A 5,434-nucleotide genomic window follows, 5' to 3' on the forward strand; every position below is an offset into this window, starting at 1 on the left:
TCTTGTATCTGTTGAAGCTTTCTTTGTGACGAAATATATGGACAGTTTTGGAGAAGGATCCATGAGATACTGAAAAGATGTTTTTTATTCCTTTTAAGTGAAATATTTTATAGATATCTGTAAGGTCCACTTGATTCATAATGTCTATTAATTTCATCGTTTCTCTGTATAGTTTTTGTCTGAATGACCTGTCAATTGGTCAGAATGGGGTGGCGAAATCTCCCGTTATTATTGTGTGGAGTTCAGTGTTTGATTCGAGCTTTAGAAATAAATGTTTCTTTTACACATGTGGGTACCCTTTGTTTGGGTAATAGATGTTCAGAAGTAAGATATCATCTTGATAGATTTTTACTTTGATGAGTATGAAGTGTCCTTCTCTGTCGTTTTTTAATAAATCTGTTTGAAATTCTATTTTATTAGATATTAGGTTTGCTACTCCAGCTTGCTTCTTGGATCCATTTGCTTGGAGAAACTTTTTCCGCTCCTTTATTCTAGTTAATTTGTATCTTTATGGCTGAGTGAGGTGGGTTTATATCCTGTTTTTACATTCATTCTTTAAGCCTGGTAAATTGAGTCCATTGATGTTGAGAGATATTAAGGACCAGTGATTGTAATTCCTGTTATTTTGATGTAGGTACTGTTAGTGGATATGTGTGTTTGAGTGTGTAATTGTGTGTGTTTGTGTGTGTGTGTGTTTGTGTGTGATTTCCTCATTTTGGCTGGATTGAAATTACTTATTTCCTGTGATTTCTTGATATAGTTTTACTTCTTAAATACGAGTTTTAATAAAAATTTTATTAAGAAATACTGGCACGGTGGTTATATCCCCAAATTCCTGGAGGACAACACTTTAGGTAATCACTGAGAAATTATTGTTTCCCCCAAAACATGGTCAATACAAAGAGGAGAAAATGCTTAAAATTTTGATGTTTCAGTTTTCCTTAATCCAAGAGGGCAGGTACAGAGGAATCTATCATATAATACTTAGGTCAAAATGGGGTGTGCTTGACTCCTTCGCTGGCTCCTCAAAACTAAAGAAATTGATGCATATGTGGTGTGATTCTTGATGTCCATTCTTATTTATTACCCTCATGAGGCTGTTACTTTCCCAAGTAAAGCTTTCATTCTGTACATTCAGTACAAGGCTGTCATCTGTGAGGTAGATTTGTTTCTGACATGGTGATTCTCTTAGAGTTGTTCTGGCTAGCCTGGATCTTTCACATCTTAACAGAGCTGGGATTTTTGTCCAGTATGTCTCTAAGTATCTTGGCAGCCTCAGCATTTCCCTCAGCCTACACAAACTTCTATTTTTCCTGCTTCACTTTTTCCATCAAATATTTGGCCTGCTGGGCTTCCCTAGGCCACTTGTTTGGTTTCTATAACAACTGTGTACTGTCAGCTGAAGCTCAGCTCTTTGATATCTACATCATCCAGGATGAGGCTGAAGTCCTTCCCATGCTCTAACTCTCTTCAGATAAACAGGGACACCTGAGCCCACTGAGTAATCAGCTGTGAGGCATTGACCTTGGTCACCACACTCTTGAGTACCTCATTGACAAGGAGCACCAGCACTTTTCCCTTACACTCTAGCCCTAGGTGCTGGTATATGCTGGGGAGCTCCTGGGCTTTGGGTCGAGGGAGCACATGCAGGGAGATATTCATGGCCTGCAGGATTTTGGACCCTGTAGGGTAGGAGATTTTTTTATGTCTGGCCCAAATGTCATAGATAATGGGGTACTAGAACCAGGGGATCCAAAAGTAAAGGCCTACCTCCAGGATTATGTCCTGTTGTATGCCACCAATATGATTAAAGAAACTGGTCATAAGCACTTTCCATGGTGAACACAGATTTGGAGATGACAAAAGCCATGGTTCCAGTCCCCAGCAACAGCAGCATCGTGTGCCCATGCCCAGAACCTGGCGGATAGGTGTCCAGCCAAGTTCTTCAAGTTCTCGACTGTATCTGATCTTCCTGAAGGCGGCAGCACCAGTGGTCAGGAGGGCATGATCTGCAGCTTCCACCCCATTCCACTTTACAGACCTCATCTTGCACAGGAGAATTGGGGGCCATAAAGCTCCCAGGAGAAAGGGCACCAGAAGTCAAGTTTAAATTTCCAACACAGATTCTGAGGAAGCAACTTAATTGTTCAGGAACTTATTTCTATTAAAAATGGCTTCTGCTCAATATATTGGTTGGTTGTGAGCCATGGGTATTTTAATCCACCCTCTAAGAAGGATAAAGAAATCGACACTTTGGTCTTCATTCTTGAGCTTCATGTGGTCTGTGAGTTGTATATTGGGTATTCCGAGATTTTGGGTTAATATCCACTTATCAGTGAGTACATACCATGTGTGTTCTTTTGTGATTGGCTGAGCATAGGGTCACCAATGGAGCAGCTAGAGAAAAGACCCAAGGAGCTGAAGATACTTGCAGCCCTGCAATAATATATATAAAAATATGTACCTACCAGTACCTCCAGAGCTTCCAGGGACTAAACCACCAACCAAAGAGTACACATGGAGGGACCCATGGCTCCAAATGCATATGTAGCAGAAGATGACCATTTCAGACATCAATGAGAGGAGAGGCCATTGGTCCAATGAAGGTCCTACCCCATAGTAGGGGAATGGCAGTCAGGAAAGTGGCTGGGGACTGGTGAGCAGCGAGAGGGAGAATGGGATAGGGGGTTTTCAAGGGGAGGGAGTAACAAGGAAAGGAGATACCATTTGAAATGTAAATAAACCAAATATCTAATTTAAAAAGGAAAAAAATTCTTTAACCACAAAATAAAAAGCCTTCTGTAAGGCTAGAGAAATGTGACCTTAGTGAGGTTGGTCCCTTATCAATGACCTCTAATTTCTTTTTTACAACTAAGCAGCATCAATAGTCCCAGTAATGCAAAGGTTTTGCTTTAGTAGTTCTGGTATTGTTTTAATTAGAGCTGATTCTTCAGCCCCAGCTAACCAAAACCAGAGAATCTTCATAATCAAAACAGCAATGGCCCTGATAAGAGTCTTTACTCTTCCCTCTGAAATTTCCCAAGCCAAGCCTCCATCTTCTGCACTCTTCTTAACAGTATCATCTAAGCTCCTACAGAACATCCCACAGAGGTCTAGACATCCCAATGGCTCTTCTAGCTCAAAGTTCCAAAGTCCTTCCACAGTCCTTCCTGAAACATGGTCAGGTTGTCAGAGGAATACCCCACTGGTATCAAGTTTTCTTAGTCAGGGTTTCTATTCCTGCACAAATATCATGACCAAGAAACAAGTTGGGGAGGAAAGGGTATATTCAATTTAACATTCAATATTGCTGTTTATCACTAAAGGAAGTTAGTACTTTGAAGACACAATTAATACAAAAATGAGGATGTCATGGAGGATATCCTCAAGGTTCTAGAATGCTTTTAAGACTCAACTATATATGTAATATATATATATATATATATATATATATATATATATATATATAACGTATATATGTACATATATTATACATGTTATATATATGTATCTCAAGATTAGAGATACATATAGATATGCATGTATAAATATATACATATGTTATATATATATCAATACATATGTTATATATATACATATATACATATATACATATATACATATATACATATATACATATATACATATATACATATATACATATATACATATATACATATATATACATATATACATGTATACATATATACATTTATATATATATTTATACATATATACATATATATGTATTATATATGTATGTATGTATATATGTATATGTATCTCAAGATTAGAGGCAGTGCCAAGAAGCCATCATTTGTAGCTGTGAGGGTTTAGCCTAAGTTTCCATGAAGATCTCAGAATTTCCATGATATCAAGACTCTAGGATGCCTACCAAGGAAAGCTTTATTCAGAGAGCTTGTCACAGAGTGAGAGTATGTTTCTGCAAATGGCAGAGCTGGAGAGGAGAAGTTTTATTCAAGTCACTGAGAGCACTAATTATTCTATTACAAGCTTTTATATACTTCCCTACACTTCCAACATTGTCCATGTTCCCTTTTCTTTTTTCTCTCCCTCCCTTCTTTCAAAAATCAAAATGCATAAGATCAACACTCAAAGCACAGAAACAAAATAACTTAGCCATGAAGTTTATTTTATGTTGTTCAACAAGTCCTGGACATGTGGTCCCACCTAGAGTGTGATATACCCAGTAAGATTCCACTGAATTCCACGTTTTTCACAGTGGATATCAATTTTATAATAGGCTTTTGGTTAGGAATGGAATCGCGTGTCAACTTCACACTTTCAGTGCTGGGGTACACTCTGGCTTAAGCCTGTGAAGGTCTTATCCATGTGGCTACAGTCTCTGTTACTTCATATACGCATCTGCTGTATTGTTCTGGAAGACAATGTTTCCTTGGATTTATCCAGGAACAACTGGCTTTTACAAATCTTTTGACTCCACTTCTGCATATATCCCTGAATTTAGAAAGGAGGGTTTTATTGAAGATATCTCACTGAGATATCATTCTGCATATTATTCAGTGTTTAGACTTGGTTCAACCTCAACTACTACAAGAAGCTTCACTGTTGAGGAATAACTATGATATATATGTTTATTAATATGTCACTATGACTCTTTTCCTTTTATGCTTTGTTTCTTGTAGAATAATAGCAGAAAGTTTGCTCCTAGCTCAATTGTCTGTCTAGTCTCAGATTCTTACCTACTTTTCAGTGTCAGCTATGCGTTCTATTTCATGGAATGGATCTCTATTTAAAACAAAAAGTGTTCAGATACTCCCATTACATTTGTGTAACTACTGCAGCAATTTATTATACACTCAGATTGCTCTTGTTGGTCACAGTGTTTATATATGAATGATAGTGATTACTTTCTCGTTTTTTAGTGTGCAGAAAACCTTCCATAATAATGTACACTAGTCAGCAGGAGTGAAGTTCTGTACTTGGGCAAATGCTTGACTTTTCTCTTTGATGACACAAGTATTGTCTTCAGCTACAGGATCTTGTCATCATTGGTTATGGGGCAATAAGCAATAACAAAAATCTTAGCAAGTTCCAGATAACCCTTTCGCCATCAATTCAACTTGATGTAATCCATTTTTGACACTGGGGGTTTTACTTGGAGGCATAAGATTTCTAGTTGTGGCATTGTCTTTCTCATTATATGGTGAGGTCATTTAGATTATTATCATATATGTATATTTTTAGGAGGAGTATATTTGAAGTTGAACTGATTGCATCTCACATTATTTGATGGTCAGTAGCCTATTTGGGCAAAGAGTTGTAGCTTAAAAGTGATATGCTTGGGTGTCAAGTTGACAACAGACTTGTGATAGTTAACATTGATTGTCATCTTTTCAGAAACTAGACTGACCTGGTAGACAAGCCAGTGGGTATGCTTGTGAGGGAGTTT

General features: G+C 37.6%; 1 pseudogene; it reads right to left on the reverse strand.

The window, feature by feature from the left end:
* Window positions 1-973: 973 nt before the first annotated feature.
* Window positions 974-5,198, reverse strand: LOC127674445 (prohibitin-2-like; annotated as a pseudogene).
* Between the last annotated feature and the right edge of the window lie 236 nt (window positions 5,199-5,434).

This window comes from Apodemus sylvaticus, chromosome X, assembly GCF_947179515.1.
Source record: "Apodemus sylvaticus chromosome X, mApoSyl1.1, whole genome shotgun sequence".
Classification (NCBI taxonomy): Eukaryota; Metazoa; Chordata; class Mammalia; order Rodentia; family Muridae; genus Apodemus; species Apodemus sylvaticus.